This window comes from Polypterus senegalus, chromosome 14 (assembly GCF_016835505.1).
Source record: "Polypterus senegalus isolate Bchr_013 chromosome 14, ASM1683550v1, whole genome shotgun sequence".
NCBI classification, from domain to species: domain Eukaryota; kingdom Metazoa; phylum Chordata; class Cladistia; order Polypteriformes; family Polypteridae; genus Polypterus; species Polypterus senegalus.
Window position 1 is genome coordinate 32,234,824 of NC_053167.1, and position 19,865 is coordinate 32,254,688.

Genomic DNA, 19,865 nt, shown 5'->3' on the forward strand with positions numbered 1-19,865 from the left:
GTAATTATAGATGTTTTTCACCTTTATTTCACCATTAACTGTTTTCTGAACACACTTACATTATGCCAGTAAAGGTGTGCTCAGAACCATCCTGGCAGCCTCAAGCACATGGCAGGAAACACTGCTAGATGGTGCGCTATGCTAGCATTGAGCCCTTTGGCTCAAGTTTAAAGTTGACAATGTATATCTTTGGGATGTGAATGGAAATCGAGTTTAGAAAATAAATGAATGGATTGATGGATGACTAGAAAACAAAGCCTACAAAGAAGAAGTGTTAATATTGAGTGTTTGGTGTTAATGCTAACTAAAAGACCCTATATTAAATGAAATCAAATACATTTAGTCATGATGCAGACCTTAAATTATTTGATAACCAAAAATAAGGTGTATAATAAGACCAAGAGATTAAACCAGACCCTCCACCAGGGGCAAATGCAATAGAAATATATTTCAAATTAAAACAAAAAATATATCACCAGTTTAGAAAGAGGTATGCAGTTTTAAATGCTGCTTATTGAACATTCACTCTCTTGGAAATAAAACTGTTTTGGTAAATAATATTATATGAAGTATAAAATCTGATCTGTGTCTTCTGACTGAAACCTGGCTTAGTAAATCTGACACTGCTCCCCTAGTTGAGGTGTGACAGGATGGATACACATTCCTTCATAAATCTAGAGATTCTGGTCAAGGAGGAGGCCTTGGAATAATTAACTGTGACAAAATGAAAATCACTTCTAAAAATATAGGCGACTTCACATCCTTTGAGGCATTCATTTTAAATATTAAAACAGATTCCAACACAATTGTAGTGCTAGTCTACAGACCACCAGGGGCATATTCATTGTTCATGACTGACTTTGGCAATCTTTATCTGATCTGGCTATAAATTATGATCATGTAGTATTGACGGGGGATTTTGATGTACACATTGATGTAGAAATTGACACTTTTAGCAAATGTTTTACTTATTTGTTAAATTCAGTAGTATTTTGTCAGATTGTCAAAGGTCCAACTCATAATCATAATCACATTAGATTTCATTATAACTTACAAAGTTGAAATTCAAAATTTAAATATTACTCCATTAAATTGAGTTATTTCCGATCACTACTTAATTATGTTTGATTTGGTTCTCCCCTTCCCAAAAAGAGTGTGACATCTAGATTGTAATTCTACATCAAAATTTATGGATACTTTAAATTAAGTGTAATTTTGGAAAAACATTTAGATCAGTTAACATCAAATGTAAATGTAGAAAACATTTTAGATCAGCTAACATCACATTATAATAGATCTTTAGATACGCTCTGGATGCAGTGGCTCCCCTTAAAACAAAAGTGATCAAAGCATATAGAAACTCTCCCTGGTTTAATAAGAACACTCAAACTCTTAAATTAGTGTCAAAAACTGGAGCGCAGATAGAGAACAACAAAGGTGCAGATCTTTCAAACTGCATCGACAGAGTAAATGGTAAAAAATATTAAAAAGCTCTCTTTAAAGCTTGCTCAGACTGCTATTCTAAAATAACAGATAACAATATCTGTTTAGAACAGTGCCTAATTTAACAAATGAGAATTCAGATCTACAGTGCAAAATACCAACAGACATTAGCAGTACAGACTTTATGAATTTCTTTAATGAGAAAATTAAACATATAAGATCCCATATCTCAGCATCACAGTGCAAACCTCATACTAGCCTCTAATCCTGTAACAGAGCAGAAAGTCTTGACTTTAATTTCTAAAATGAAACCTGCTGATGTACTTGTTCTCTAGATCCAGTGCCAAAAAAACTAGTAAAAAGCGCAATAGATGTTCTTGCGGCACCTATTCTTAACATTATTAATAGTTCATTATTGCATGAATCAGTACCTGATGCAACTAAAAGTGTCAGTGATCAAACCATTACAGCTTCAGTCATACCTTACGCATCACAGTTTATTTGAGAAATTCTAGTCTGGCTTCCACACTGGTCAAAGTACAGAAACAGCACAACGCATGTTGTGAACGTCATTCTGATATCCTTTGAGGAAGGAAACCCCACTGTAATTATATTGTTAGACTTAAGTGCAGTGTTTGACACCACTGACCATTCCATTTTACTGCACAGGCTGTACAAACTGAGACAGGCACTGTCATTGTCTGATTTAGTTCTTATTTATCAATTCGATTCTAATACGTACAGCAATGTGCTGATAGTATTCTATCATTATACACAAACTGAGATATGGTGTTCTGCGAGGCTTAGTACTGGGACCTTTACTATTTTCACTTTACATGCTTCTGCTAGGATCTATCATTAGAAAACATAATGTTAATTTTCAATCATACGCAGATGACACCCAGTTATACCTTTCTTTTAGACCAAATGAAGTTTCTCCGATGTTTTCTTTAATTAGCTGTGTTAGTGAATTAAAGGAGTGGATGGATGCAAACTACTTGTCTTTAAACACCAATAAAACAGAGATGTTAATTATTGGAGGGAATGATGCTGATTGCAACAATATTTTGCCATCATTTAACTCCATTAATTAATCACCATTAGTTTTGCTGAATTTGCCCGCATTCCTGGGCGATATCTTTGACTCTAGCATGTCATATAAAGCAAACATTACAAAATTGTCTAAATCAAGTTTCTTCCATCTTAAAAATGTTGGGAAGTTAAGGCATTTTCTAAATAAGCAGGATTCTGAGAAATTAATTAATGCATTTATTTCTATTAGAATTGACTACTGCAATGTGGTGTTCACTGAATGTTCAAATTGTTCTTTATACAGCTTCCAATTAATCCAAAATGCTGCTGCAAGAATTATTACAAGAACAAGAAAATATGAACACATAACTCCAGTTCTTAAATCCTTACACTGGCTACTGGTTAAGTTTAGGGCAGATTTCAAAATCCTCCTGTTAACATATAAAGCCTTAAATGGCCAAAGTCCGGCTTACTTATCTGAACTTATCAGGACTTACAAACCAGAAAGCACATTAAGATCTCAAGATGCTGGTCGGCTTATGGTTCCAAGTATTAATAAAATAACAGTGGGAGGTCGAGCTTTTACTTACAGGGCCCCTAAACTATGGAATCGTCTGCCTGCTACTATAAGAGATGCCCCTTCGGTCTCAGCTTTCAAATCCCGCGGCTGAAGACTCACAACCTCAGTTTAGCATATCCTGACTAGAGCTGCTGATTAACTGTACAGACTGCATTTCTGTTGTTAGTCATTAGAACTAAAACATAAGTAATATGATACTAACCCTCACCTATTCTGCTTCTCTTCTTAGTACTCAAATGTGGCACTTGGTTCCACTGCTCTACTACCAAGTTGTTTTGCCTGCCTAATGAAAAGTCATTTCTGATGGAGGATCACAGGAATCGTCAGGTAGAGGGGTCATTTCATCGGATTGGCTGCCCCAGGGCTGTCTCAGCTGTGGAATGGCCAAATGGTTGGAGGCAGCTTGATGGCTGAGGTCTTCAGGACTCTGAACAAATCCAAATACTATTATGTGATATCATCTACTGTTGAATTCCACTCTGTATTTGTAATATTTCTATTGTATTATATTGTATTGAGGATTACTTATGTTCTGTTCTGTGTATTGTATTGTACTTACCCCCTTTTTTTGACACCCACTGCACACCCAACCTACCTGGAAAGGGGTCTCTCTTTGAACTGCCTTTCCCAAGGTTTCTTCCATTTTTTCCCTACAAAGGTATTTTGGGAGTTTTTCCTTGTCTTCTTAGAGAGTCAAGGCTGGGGGGCTGTCAAAAGGCAGAGCCTGTTAAATCCCATTGCAGTACTCTTTGTGTGATTTTGGGCTATACAAAATTAAATTGTACTGTAATGTATAGGATTTGGCATATGCTTCGTTTCTTATGAATACTAAAATTAAATCAAACTTAATAATAATGGTATTGCTCTATGTATTATAGACAATATAATAATCTATATGATACCACAATACTTATGGATGACACTGCATTTTCTTAACAAAAAAGGAGTTCAAATAGAGCATTTCAATGAAAACAAACTGAGTAACTTACAGAGTAATGCTGCATTACTAAATACTAAAAAGGCATAAACTAGAAATATTTGCAAGAATACAAAGTCTTTTCCCAGTGGGTAGTGAGGGCCCACCTACCACAGCTGGTAGTCAAAGAGTAGACAGAAAGCAAGCAAGCGGCCTCGAAAGGACAGAGTCTGAGAAGCTATCTATATAGGAACACGAAAGAGAGAAGCAGTGCTGGACAAGAGAGACAAGGCAGCAGAAGTTGAGAAATACAAGAAATACAAGGAGAGGTGCATGAGGAGCACTGTTTTAAAATGTATTCTATTACCTGTCTTTACCAGAAAACCAAACCTAGTGTTAATTAAAGTTTGATTGATTAATAAAAGAATTTTGTTTTTTAAACACACACCGACAAAACATATGTTGATGCATAGGATTTTGCATATGAATACTGAAAACAAACCACACTTAATAATAATGCAATGACCCTTTAAACTTATGATAAGGATGACACAGTGATTTAATAGTTAATACTGTTGCTACACACCTCTAGAACCCTGGTTCAAATTACAGCTTTTATTTTTGCATGTGTGGAATTTTAACATTTTCCAAGTGTATGTATGGGCTTTATTTCATGTACTCTTGTTTCTTCCGACATTCCCAAAACATGACAGTTTAATTGATTGCTATACAATAGATTGATGAACCATGCAAGGGTGATTTCTCTCCCACATCGAATACTGTTGAAATAGGTGCCTCTTGTCCCTGTAGTGGAATAAACACCTCTGAATAATAACAGGAAAATTGATATCTAGGGTGACACAGTGGTGCAGTGATTAGCACCGCTTCATAGATCTTGCATCTTGTGTGTAAATTATGCATCGGGTTGCTTTCTGTGTGGAGTTTGCATGTTCTTCCTGTGTCATTGCGGCCTTTCCTACAGGTACTCTAGTTCTAGCAGGTTCAATTGGGAGTTCTAAATTGGGTTGACAAGAGCAAGTGTGCTTCCTGCTATTAGGATGAGCTGTGGCTCATAGGAGGTATTGTATAGAGATATGCAAGAAATAAACAAGTAAATGAAAATTAAATGGTGCGACTCAAACCACTTACACCTTAACACCAGCAAGACCAAGGAGCTGGTGGTGGATTTTAGGAGGCCCAGGCCCCTCATGGACCCTGTGATCATCAGAGGTGACTGTGTGCAGAGGGTGCAGACCTATAAATACCTGGGAGTGCAGCTGGATGACAAATTGGACTGGACTGCCAATACTGATGCTCTATGTAAGAAAGCTCAGAGCAGACTTTACTTTCTGAGAAGGTTGGCATCCTTCAACATCTGCAGTAAGATGCTGCAGATGTTCTACCAGACGGTTGTGGTGAGTGCCCTCTTCTACGCGGTGGTGTGCTGGGGTGGCAGCATAAAGATGAAAGACGCCTCACGCCTGGACAAACTTGTTAAGAAGGCAGGCTCTATTGTAGGATTAAAGTTGGACAGTTTAACATCTGTGGCAGAGCGACGGGCACTAAGCAAACTCCTGTCAATGATGAAGAATCCACTGCATCCACTTAACAGGATCATCTCCAGGCAGAGGAGTAGCTTCAGTGACAGACTTTTGTCACTGTCTTGCTCCACTGACAGACTAAAGAGATCGTTTCTCCCCCACACTATGCGACTCTTCAATTCCACCCGGGGGAGTAAATGCGAACATTAATTTTATTTTAATTCTTTTCATTTTTATTACTATTTAATTTAATATTGTTTCTTTGTATCAGTATACTGCTGCTGGATTATGTGAATTTCCCCTTGGGATTAATAAAGTATCTATCTATCTATCTATCTATCTATCTATCTATCTATCTATCTATCTATCTATCTATCTAACACTGTATTTGTAGCTAGGTTTTCTCAGTTTAACAGTCTGTAAATTACAAATATGTCTGAAGGCTAATGCTTGCCAAAAACAAAACCTGCAGAGCTGTTAATGCATTTAGAATGATTCAGACTTCAGGGTGGCACAGTGGTGCAGTGGTTAGCACTGCTGCCTTATGGGTGCAGTGCCCTGTAGTTGAATCTTGTGCCTGCTGACATACACATATATGTGCGAAATTTTCACATTCTCGCCATGTGGGCCCCCCCCTCCATCCAAGCTCAAAGACCTTCATGTCTGATTAATTGGCAATTCCATATTGGCTGAGTTGGGGGATTGCATGAGTGGGCTTGTGATAGATTGACACCCCATCCAGGGCTTATTCTTGTCCAGAGGTGCCAGTGTAGGCTCTGTAGAGAATTGAAATCTATTTATCAATGTAATCACAATCAAATTAAAGTAAAACATGTTGTAACAACTAGCTTTAAGTCATGTAAGAGTTACTTATTAAAGGTGCATGCCTGTACTTTTTTGTTCTTCTAAATAACTAGAAAACCATCAATATTTATCAGCCCAAGGCTAGGAATGCGAAAACTAATTAAGTGTATATGGAAATGTAATTAGGTGATGGTCACTTCTAGGACCAGGTGGCAAGTGTGGCCTTCCAGTCACGATAATAGTGGCAAGAGATGGATAGAAAGTAAATATGCCTAATGAGCATAAGGAAATATTGGTGTAAAAAACTGACCAATAGGATAAGGGAGTTGTGTCTTAGGAGTCAGATAGTACTGAAAACTGTAAAAAGCAAGGTTATTTAGTGATAAGAACTGAAATAAATATGAGGGTTGCCTGGACTAAGGGGCTTACTTCATTGAATCGAGATGGCCTTGTGCTTTGAGACGTTCAGTTTTTTTCTTTGAAGTGAAAGTGAGTTTCTCTCTATGACAGTTCCAGCTCGCTCTTACCATGACTTAAACAGGCTGGAGAATGTTACGTTGATTCAGGCTCACAGTGGTAATCAAACTGTCATTCCTATTTAAGTGAAGAAATATGTAACACTTAACATCATTCTTTGTACCCTCACACATTATATATTACTTATTTGCAAAATCATTTTTTCTTTTACTTTGAATTCATTTATAAATTTCTATTGGATGCTGATTTCTTTTGTGTTCTTATTTAATTTGCAAAGCCTCTTGTGATGATGGTTTATAATAAAGTTGGTGTATAATAGTTGATTGATTGGTTGATATTATTTCTCATTTTAAATTTCTTTAAAAGCAACCACGTAATTTGTAATACGTTTAGGTGGATTATAAATATGACATTTTAAAATTAGTGTTCTGATTTGACTAATGGAGTTTGGGGTTTTGAAGATTGCAATTTTTTAGCTCATCATTAAAATACTCAACAAGTACTTCAAAGCACTACAGTCAACACTTCCGGCTTCATTTCAATAAGGAGCCTTTGTGTGATTTATTGTTGAAAAATCCACAAAATGTAATTGAAAGTGTATGCCATCTAGTGGAAACACAAAGCTGTTACTTTAGCAAGGTAGGGATTTTTGTCCTTGTTTAGAAAACATCTAAAAACTTTAAATGAGGCGTAATACTAGCTGGATCAATATTTTTATTATGTACAACATGTTGTTTCAATTTTGTACAATATGTAACTGTACATTTCTGTAATAGAGGTAATTACAAATGTAACATTCACAAAGCTGCTTATTCCTGAGCAGAATCATTGAGTCTAGAGCCTATCCGAAAAGATATCAAGTGCCAGGCAGATGCTAACCCCTGGACCAGGTGGCAGTCCATTGTAGGACACCCTCACATGTCTCTGGGAATGTGACAGGAAAATTGCACTGCTGTTTCACAACTCCAAGGACCAGGAACCAAATCCTGTCCTGGCGCCTGCCTCCATGGATTCTGCATTTTCTTCTTGTGTCTGTCTAGATTTCATCCTAAATCCCAAAAGGGACTGCCAAATTGGTCAGGTGTTGTGAAGTGCCATTCCAGCCTTACAACAGATATGACTGGGAAATGCTAAATTAAGCCATGATGCTGTAATTAAATAACTTGGTCTGGACAGAAATGGAGCAATTTAAGTTATGAGATAGATAGCCACATTCTGTAACAAGAAAATGGAAGAAAAATAAATCTATCAGAATTAGAAAGAAAACATAAAAGAACTCACGCTTTTATTTTTGTAAATCTTATTTGCCTAATTCCATCTTTTTGTGAACCATTTTATACATTCATATCAAGAAAGTGATAATAAGATAAGCTTTTAAGATTAATTTAATTTAGAATAAAACTAACATGTTTCCTTCCCATCTCTTTTCCTAAATAGCAATTACTTAATTAATCATCTTAACTGCATTCTGAGGTAATCTTCAGCACTGTTTAATTTCAGTTTGGCTCATTTACTGTAATTAATACAACTGTAAGGTATTAGGAGGATATAAGCCAAATGAAGTACTTGGCAGAAGATGGGTAGTCTTATTTACTATAACAATGAAGAGGCCAAAGGGCAAATGTATGAAGATTTGAAGATTATAATAAAAAGTGAGATTTAAACTGTAGTCTTAATACTAAGAATATGATTTCTATTCAAGCACCCCAAAGAAACCAGCCCCAGTGGATGCACAAACCAGTGTGTTTCTTTGTGCCGGTCCCAAGCCCGGGTAAATGGGGAGGGTTATGTCAGGAAGGGCATCCGGTGTAAAATTTTGCTTGATCAACAATACAGATTTCCATACCAGATTGAGCAAGTCCCAGGTTAACAATGGCCGCCAGCAGTACTGTTAGCCAACAGGGTGCTAGTGGAAATTGGGCTACTATTGGCTGAAGAAGGAGAAGAAGAGTGGGAAGACGTGTCCAGAAGAAAGAGGAAAGGAGGAAGGTAAAGAGAGTGGAACTGAGGGTAGGAACTTTGAATGTTGGCAGCATGACTTGTAAGGGGTGAGAGTTAGCCAATATGATGGAGAGAAGGAAGGCTGATAAATTATGTATACAAAAGACTAAATGGAAGGGGAGTAAGGCCAGGTGGATTGGAGGTAGATTCAATTAGTTCTGCCATGGTGTGGGTAGGAGGAGAAATGGGGTAGGGATTATTCTGAAGGAACAGTATGTCAAGAGTGTTTTGGAAGTGAAAAGAGTGTCAGACAGAGTAATGATTATGAAGCTGGAAATTGAAGGTGTGATGATGAATGCTGTCAGTGCATATGCCCTGCAAGTTGGGTGTGTGATGGATGAGAAAGAAGATTTCTGGAGTGAGTTAGATGAACTGATGGACAGTGTACCCAAGGGACAGAAAATGGTGATTGGAGCAGATTTCAATGGACATGTTGGTAAAGGGAACAGAGAAGACAAGGAGGTGATGGGTATGTATGGCATCAAAAAGAGGAATGAAGAAGGTCAGATAATAGTGGATTTTGTGAAAACGATGGGCATGACTATGGTGAATAAGTATTTTAAGAAGATGGAGAAACATAGGGTGATGTACAAGAGTGGAAGAAGATGCACACAGGTACATTATATCCTATGCAGAAGAGTCAATCTGAAGGACATTAAAGCCTGCAATGTGGTGGCAGGGAAAGTGTAGTTTATGCAGCATAGGTTGGTGGTCTGTAGGATGACACTGGAAATCAAAAAGAGAAGGAGAGTGAGGGCAGAGCTAAGGATCAAATGGTGTAAGTTGAAAATGGAAGACTGCAAGGTGAGTTCAGGGAGGAGGTACGTACTTTATGTGTGTGTGTGTGAGTATAAAGCAATTAGGTATGTTAGATAAATATATATATATATATATTGTAAGTACTGTATATTAAAGAATTAATTATTGCTTACTCTTCAATTGTGTTTGCTATGACAATTGATAGATATTACTATCTATATCACTATCTAGAATTAACCTGTAACACCACAGCAATCCTAAAACACCAAGTGCATTCAATTTGACTACTACCTCCACAACTTTCCAAGCTGTCATAAGAAACATTTGAATATCATCATGTAGCCACTAATTTTCACCATGGTAGGTATGGCAGTCACAGGTTGATCCGGAAAGTTATGCTTTTCCCAAACATTATTAGCTGAAAGGACAAAAAATTCAACTTTAGTTCATCAAACTATAAAATGTGCTTCCATTTGGTCTAGGAATCTCCCAGTTTCTAATAGTAGATCCACTTTCCTAACATCACTGAAAGAAGCTAAAATCTTTCTACAGCCCATGTCACATTACATGACTTTTCCAGTGATTTTCAGTTATAGCCATCATTTTCATAATCCTAGTGAGTACGAGGCAGTTGGAGGCATATTATCGTTAATGGTTGTGTAATATGACATGCACATCAGCTCACTAGAACTAGTCTGCCACTTGCTCTAATAAAGTCAAATAGATTTGATCTAGTCTTTAATCATAGGGGCAGGCTGTATGTGCATGAGAGCTTACCACCAATGAAAGCTCATCTGGAAGTACAATGCATAGAATATTGCAACGAGGAATAAGAGAAATGCATGTTTTGTGCCTTGCAAAGAGAGGAAAGGCTCGACTTTCTGATGTGTTATGTTTTATGTACTAAATCAAAATGGAAAAAAAAGAGGCAGAGACTGTGGCTGAACTAACTGTACCTGTTAACTTGTTAACCCTTCATCAGGCAGCAAAAAGGGGCAAGCATGATTGTGCTGGAAGGCTGGCACTTACCTGGTAAATGTGACATGGGCAGCAGTTTTCAGTTGTCTAAATGTGACATCAGCTTAAGTAGCCTATCAAGAGAGCCTATTAAGAGAAGAGCCTACCTGGAAGGTAACCCTGTCCACCACATGGCACACATACATGCAATCACTATTAACAGCTTAGACTCTCAGATAAAAACAGTGGAATGACTTCCAGGAAACAGACAATACATTTGCAAGTCACCCATATTAAGCAACCAAACAAATGTCTAATGTTGTAATTTTCTGTCTCAGTTGTTGAAGATAGCAGAATCTATCCTCACCCAGACACTCAACTGTACCATCCTTTCTAAGTTTCTTTGTAACAAACTTTATTGTGCTTTAGAGGATTTTCTGTGCGTTGGGAATTATCTTACAGTATACTCTTTTCCTGACTAATAGGTTTGAATGGCCTTGATTTTAATGTCCCTTTGCTTTTATAGATTTTTTTCAAATAGCGTGACTGTTAGTGGTACTGCCTCATCAGAGGCCTATGTTAAAATCGCATTTACCCTCTGTCCAGGTTTTACACATTTTCCTGTTGTCCAGGCAGAGTATCTCTGTATAGTTCGAATTCCTCCCATATCCCAAAGACAATTACAGTAGTTTTGGTTGATTACTTAGGACACACTAGCCCAGGATTGAGTTTGGGAATGTGAGTAAGTATATCACATGGATGACAGGTGTTCTGATCAAGGGCTAACACAAGCCTTTTACTGGATACTGCTGGGATAGGTTCTGCCTCAACGTGATCCTGTAGTTAATAAGTAGGTTTGGAATATAGAGATGGATGGAGTATACAGTATTTGTTTAGCTACTATACTAATCAGCAGTGAGAACTCTCAGCAACAGGTTTAGGTGAAACACCTTTATCACTCAGAGGTGACTTCTATTTAACTTTATGACTCCAAAAGTTAAGGGAATATCTAGGAGTTTATTTAGGATTGTGATTGAAAGGAAAATACTTGCAGAGGTTTGGTTTCACTTTCACATTATATGTCACTTTGTGTTACTTATTGACAACAAATTCATGAAGGTTCTTCAAAATGTTTCCACGCTTTCTGTTTCCAAGCTATTTTGCGGGGTGCCTCAGTGAGATTTTGCAACACTGAAACCCTTACTCTTACGGTTTAGCATCCTGCTGCTATTGACCTTGTTGCCAGTGTGTGTGAGCTGTTACTTACTTTGCTGCAAGTCTAACAATATCCACCAAAGACAAACAGAGAACAGTTGTTTTATTTTTGTTGGCAGAAGGTGTAAAACGAAACTGAGATTCAAACCTGTTCACACACTCAGTATGGAGACAAGACTTAACCCTGCTGAAGTGTATAGAGATGTGCAAAAATGGTCAGACAATTATGATGGATATGAATTGCTTGGGACAACTGTTAACATCAGCCACTAATGAGAAGTAGGAAGAAGCCAGGGACACTATTCTCACTGACAGAATAGTAGTGATAAACGAAAACTGCATTACAAGAAGGAGAGGTTGTCAGTTTGCAGGTGATGATAAGTGGAGCAGAGGCGAGCATAACTGGTTGCACAATCAATAAAAACCCTGTTTTTTCGGAGTCTTCTTGTCAGTTGATATAAGTGCAGTCAGATACACAGATTAATCAAATTACAAATATCTCTAATAAAAATAGCCTATTTTTGAAAAATAAAATACTAAAACTTTTTGAAGATTGCTTGAACATAAATCAGTCATGTCAAGTTGGGTCACTTTTATTGTCACATAACTTAAATACAAAGGTACAATTGAAAAACGTGTGCGAGGCCAACAGTAATAGAGCAATATTATCACAGCAGAGTATGCACATAGTAAATATATCTATACATATAAAAGGCAAAGCCCTCACAGACTCATCACTGAGTCTCCCACTTTCCATATAGGTGAGAAGCTGAAATTTCGCGAGCTCATTCCTTGCAGTGTACTTACAAAAGTTAGGTATGTTTCATGTCCTATTGCAACACCCAAGGGGGGGAAATGGACATACCCCCTAAATTGTATATATAGATTGGGGAAACTTCTCCTCACTATTTCTGCGACTTCCAATATACGTAGGAAGCCCAAATTTATCATGCTCATCCTTTACACTGTACTGACAAACGTCAAGTACGTTTCATTTCATGCTGTGCCCTGTAACTAACTTTCGAAAATAGTGTCTTCTTTTTGGTGGTTCTCACCATTATGCTGTAAGGAACTTTCGGAACTGGCCTCTCCTTTTGGAAGTTTCAATTCCTTATTTCCGTTAACAGAGGATTTATTTCACGGCAGAGATGCACCTACCACGTGGTTGGCTCCCTGCCCTGCCTATTTACATTAACAATATCCTATGCTCATGTGCCTCCTCATTTGCTTCCTTACTTTCCTCAACTGTTCGTCGTGCTCACTGCTTCCTTCTTCTTTACTCCACCGCTTCAAGGGTGGAAGGACTCCTCATTGTTCTTTTAGGCTACCTCTAAATCTCACCTGATTCCAATTCAAATGCCTCCAATTTCCAGTAACAGTATGCTTCGCGATGACAATAAATACGTCTCAGGGCCCAACTATAGAAAAGGTTGCCATTGACTTGACACAAGTTTGCTTCTCACATGGCCAACTGTACGTTGCATGCTCAAGAGTAAGCACAGACAGCATGGTCATTTTACTGCCTGAGAGCAGAACTGCAAACGTCGTTTACAAAGAGATCTTTACATCCTAAAAATGTGCATTCCTCATACTCAACATTTACAATCATAAATTAAACTCTTTACAATCCCAAATTAACTCTCAATACTAAAATAAGCCTACGACAATTACATTGACAATCATGTTCCGTTACTTTTAAAATGTTTCCTTATCTTTTTCATAACTTCTTTAACACACTACTTCTCCGCTGCGAAGCATGGGTATTTTTCTAGTTTAAATATAAATTCACAAATCACACATTGTGGTAAAATAAGAACATTACAAAATGCTGTGCAGAATTCAGCACCCTGAAATCTTGAAGGGAGAAGATGTCCAAAAGCCTGCTCGTCTGGGACCTGATGCAACAGTATTGCCTGCCTGAATGTAACAGTGCACTCTGTAAAACTACAAAAGATGAAGAAGTCTAAATAGGGCAGAAATACTTTAAAGATTTTTTTGTAGAAGATAACCACTAACTGAGAAAACCATTTGAACAAACATTTGGACTGGTTAACTACTAGCTAACAAAATCGATCAAATGCTCTCATTTTATTTAAAATGTATACTAAATGGCTTCTAGCAAATAAGTAAAAATAGTCATAAGTGACATGTGACATTGGTATGATTCAACAGTAGCAGCCATGCCCAATTAGCAAGTTGGAGTTCCAGTATTTGATAAAAGTTTATTTTATCTTTAATTTGCATTTCTGCCTAACAGCTCCATAGTCCAGAGTTACAAATGACAGCCCAGACACTTTCTATGCAGAGTTAGCACATTCTCCCAGTGTCTTTGTAGAGGGTCTTAATGGAGTTTGGTTCCTTCAGAATCTGAACAATGTTGTCATTCATTTAACTACAAACCGGATTCCAAAAAATTTGGGACACTATACAAATCGTGAATAAAAACTGAATGCAATGATGTGGAGGTGCCAACTTCTAATATTTTATTCAGAATAGAACATAAATCACGGAACAAAAGTTTAAAGTGAGAAAATGTATCATTTTAAGGGAAAAATATGTTGATCCCAAAAAAGTTGGGACAAGGCCATTTTCACCACTGTGTGGCATCTCCCCTTCTTCTTACAACACTCAACAGACGTCTGGGGACTGAGGAGACCAGTTTCTCAAGTTTAGAAATAGGAATGCTCTCCCATTCTTGTCTAATACAGGCCTCTAACTGTTCAATCGTCTTGGGCCTTCTTTGTCGCACCTTCCTCTTTATGATGCGCCAAATGTTCTCTATAGGTGAAAGATCTGGACTGCAGACTGGCCATTTCAGTACCCGGATCCTTCTCCTACGCAGCCATGATGTTGTGATTGATGCAGAATGTGGTCTGGCATTATCTTGTTGAAAAATGCAGGGTCTTCCCTGAAAGAGATGACGTCTGGATGGAAGCATATGTTGTTCTAGAACCTGAATATATTTTTCTGCATTGATGGTGCCTTTCCAGACATGCAAGCTGCCCATGCCACACGCACTCACACTGAGCGTTGATAACAACTTGGGCTGTCCTTGTTCTCTTTGGTCAGGATGACATGGTGTCCCAGATTTCCAAAAAGAACTTCGAATCGTGACTCGTCTGACCACAGAACAGTCTTCCATTTTGCCACACTCCATTTTAAATGATCTCTGGCCCAGTGACAACGCCTGAGCTTGTGGATCTTGCTTAGAAATGGCTTCTTCTTTGCACTGTAGAGTTTCAGCTGGCAACGGCGGATGGCACGGTGGATTGTGTTCACTGACAATGGTTTCTGGAAGTATTCCTGAGCCCATTCTGTGATTTCCTTTACAGTAGCATTCCTGTTTGTGGTGCAGTGTCATTTAAGGGCCCGGAGATCACGGGCATCCAGTATGGTTTTACGGCCTTGACCCTTACGCTCAGAGATTGTTTCAGATTCTCTGAATCTTCGGATGATGTTATGCACAGTTGATGATGATAGCTGCAAAGTCTTTGCAATTTTTCGCTGGGTAACACCTTTCTGATATTGCTCCACTATCTTTCTGCAACATTGTGGGAATTGGTGATCCTCTACCCATCTTGGCTTCTGAGAGACACTGCCACTCTGAGAAGCTCTTTTTATACCCAATCATGTTGCCAATTGACCTAATTAGTGTTTATTGGTCTTCCAGCTCTTCGTTATGCTCAAATTGACTTTTTCCAGCCTCTTATCGCTACTTGTCCCAACTTTTTGGGATTTGTTGACACTGTGAAATTTTGAATCAACATATTTTTCCTTTGAAATGATACATTTACTCGGATTAAACGTTTGATCTGTCATCTACGTTCTATTACAAATAAAATATTGACATTTGCCATCTCCACATCTTTGCATTCAGTTTTTATTCACAATTTGTTTCGTGTCCCAACTTTTTTGGAATCCGGTTTGTAAAATCTTCAAATTGGGTCATGCATGTAAAGGTGTCCCACCCAGTGTTGTTCCCTGCCTTCTACACAATGATTTCCTATGACCCTGAAAAAACTAAACACATTTTAGAGAAAATGGATCCCATCTCTCAGTGTGCTTTCCTAGTCCAATTGATGCTTTGTGCACCAATCCAAGGAGGAACAGACACAACGGGTAGGATCAGCGCAAGATAAGGTAATTAAGTGATGGTTTGGAAAAAGGCCTATAAAAAGTATATATAACCTGGCTGAAATATTTGTATACATTAAAGTATGTTTCATTAGTTAAATTAGTAGAAAAAGACAACTAAGTGTTTCCTTGTTCCTTAAGTCACTTGTAAAGATAGGAAAAATGACACAAAAGGTTATCTGTAATGCTTTAAAAATGAGGAAGCACATACTCATAAATGAAAGTCATATTTATTTTTGTTATCTGTAATAGCTATTATCAAAATAAAAACTAACTCAGTAATAAGTGGTTGAGGAAAATCCAGAAGGTATTTAACTACACCCCTCCACCTATCCCCCATGAACTATTCAAGAGTAATAAAATGGAAATGTCATAAACACTGCGTCATAAAGTGTGGTATTGTCACTTCCCAGTGTCTGAACTCCACAACGGACCTCAGCTGATGTGATTTTCATGTGGAGTTTGCAAATTCCCCCTGTGTTCAGAAAATACTGGTTTAGTCCTACAGGTACAATAATTGCTGCTATTTTAATTAGCTACTTTAATTAAGGATTCTAACCTAAGTCTTTATGAATGTGGGAGCCTGTGTGAAACCCACTGCAATATTCTTGCATCATATTTAAGGGCTGGTTCTTGCATTGTGACTGTTGTTCCAGAAATCTGCTATAGCTCCTAACAACCATCACCATGAGAAAACCAGGTAATAATCTTCACTGGAAAGGAAGAAAAAAAGTAAAAAGAAACTGTCGTAACCCCAAACTCCACCCCAACCAACACCCCTTTACCAGTTCTGCCCAAAAATTCAAACAATAGGATCATTCAAAAGAAAAACTTAACTTTTAAGCATCACAAACTATGAAAATGTGAACAGAAAAAAAAGAAACTCTAGGAACATCCATCATTTTTTTAACCCACTTCTCCAGTTTGGGATCACAGTGGGCCAGTGCTTATCAAGTTATCTCAGGTACATAATGGGAACCAGTCACAGGCTGAGCACCAGTCTATAACAAAGAACACTCATGCTAACATCCACAGTCAATCAAAGTGAACTAATTTAGAGTCATCTTTTCGCTTAACCTGAAACTCTTTAGGATGTAGGAAAACATGGAGTACTGAGTAAAACCTTCTGAGGCAAGGGAGGACATGAATTCCACACAGACAGTGCAAGGGCCTGGATTCAAATACTGTACAGGAAGATAAAAATGAACATAAAATATCGAGAAGTGAATAGGAGAGCAAATGAACTCCCTGACTTGTCTCTGTATGCATACAGTAAATAAACATCTACTCAGTATTTATGTTACATTAAAAACAACCTCACAAATGCATTAACTGCAGATTATAATTGTTCAGTATTTCACTGACACTATAACAGCAAATCGCCACAATGACTGGTATCGATAATGGTCAACACCTCTGCTTCCTTTCAATTTTAACTGCAGATCTCAACATTGATTTTAACGCTCCATCTGGCACTTCAAAATGTTATGTTTACAAAATTTGAAGTACAATTAGCCATAGACCCTCCACAACTAACAGGTAACAATAGACATCAATCAATGGCATTTTTGACATTACCTGAGTTAAAATGTGCTGTCTTTGAAAGATGTTTCGGCCATCAGAAGTTCAATTTTTCACTACATGATACTGCAAAATGTTATTAAAAACACAAGTACTTTAAATACTCTATTAATACATGCAATTACTATTTCCTTGGACATGACTTAATGACACAAAAAAATTGAATAAACAAAAATGTCATGTTTCTGTCTTTTGTCACGTGTATAAACAAAAACTACAAATGCTCTAATACTGTACTTTGGATTAGGCACTACCTATCATGCATCTGTTAGTCCTTTTATTCAGCAAGACCTTAACAAAATCTTCTTTGGTCTTAATAATACTAACAAAACATGAGTAAAGTGATTGTTCATCTCTCTGCATATTAACAGCTTGTAATATGCTGGTACAATTACTTGTTAATATGAGAAATCCGTTTGGTCTGACTAAACACTAAGTAAGGATTCACAAGCTTTATACTGAATTATGCAATATTGAGAGATATAATTTCCCAGATTTAAGCCACCAAAGTAAGGTAATTTTAATGTGCCTCTACACATATAAAGTATTGATAAACTGGTTATTTATCTATATGTTATTAAGAACAAAGGAAGCCTTTGCTAATGTCTTGTTATACAACAGTATGTTAAAAAGTCCCCAAATGCATCCAATTATTACATCATGTATAAATATTGTAATTTGTTGCCTCGGGAGATATTTAAAACAAGACTTACATGAAGCAAACTTAAGATTTTATAATGCCTTACATACCTCAATTAGGCAGAGTTGGTGCAGTAGTTAGTACGGCTGCTTCCCTGCTACAAGCAACTAGGTCTGAAAACCATTTGTGCATGGGACTGAATCTTTGAGTGGGTTTATGTACCAAAGCCATGCATATTAGGTTCATTGGCAACTTTAATTTGGTTCCATATGAATAACTGCTTTATGTGTGAGTATGCCTGGCACCCTGACCAGGGCTGGTTCACTCCAAACATCTGCTTTAGGTGCTAGGACTGGGTGTGGCTGTGTAAGATCCAGAAATTTGAAAGAAATGGACAGAGAGATGGATGAACTGTACAATTTTTAAAAGGTTACTCATAACATAGACTGACAAACGTGTTAAATCTGTTTGCTCTTCTTTTCTATCATGGTGGAGAACGTTTTTCTTCCACAAGCTGCATTTCCAGATGGAAAGCGAAATGTGAGCTGTGCATACTCAAAACAAATGGTAAGTGCTGGGGGATGGGGTTGCAATGGACTATTTTTATACCATGGATTTCCACATTGCTCTAGAGTGGCTAGGTAATGGGTCACCAACAGAAGGCTCAGGTCTGGCACAGAGCATTCCGATAATTTGCAAATGGTTCTTCAAAAAAACATAACACTCCATTTATATTTAACTTTATTCAGAGTATACTTGGCTTAGTCTGGTTACCATGTTTGAGGTCAGCTATTCGAAAAAAATTAGGAATTTGCTTTTACGGTCTTCAATTTTCTTTCATATCTTTCATGTTTGCAGTTGCTTTAACTGCATGTTTGTTACTCTAACAAAATAAAGCCAATCAGGGTAAACTATTTTCACAATTTGTTATCTTACAATAGGTATTTGAATAAAACAGTGACACACTCATTATGGCTGATATGCAAGAGATCTAGCATCCTGGCATTAAACCCTTCAACATATCACTGTCTTTACATATTTTTTTCTTTGTTTCCATACGATTGTCTTAGAAATTTCAGTGTTCTTGCTACATCCCAAATGTGTACATGCCAGTTTACCTGGTAATTCAAAATTGGCCCCATTTGGGTGGGTAGACTGGCAACCAATTTAAGAACTGCTCCTACCATGTGCCTGATGATGTTAGGATAGCCTCCTGCCCCCCTGAAATGGATTTTGTGGCTTTAAGAGTCACTGTTTATTAATTGATCTGTTAAACTAATGAATTATTTGATGCCTCGCTGCAGACAAAAATACAAACAAATTCATTTTTAAACTTATTGAGCATATAGTTTTACTTTAAAGCTATGACCAACTTAGGGTATGAGAAAAGAAATCAACTTTTGGTATCACAAAGACTAAAAAGCTTGTTATTTTAATAGAGCAATGCCTTAACCTACTTTGAGGCACTTTCTAAGCAGCTGTCCTCTCATTTAATGCCTGGACAATGAATTGTTTTGTCAATGCCTGCCATTGACCAGTCTCCAAACATGAGGGAATCTTTGTGCTTGTGTTAATTTAGTCTAGGTTATCGAGCTCAGCTTAGAATTAACATGACACGTCACAGTAAAAGAGGCAGTATTACATTAACACTTGAAATATATACAGTATATGAAAGCAGTGCTGCCATTTATACACTTTCAGGATTCATTTAACACTGGACGTTCTGTGCTCATACAGCTATGTCCTTGCACATGAACATTGAAATAATTAATATAATCAAGACTC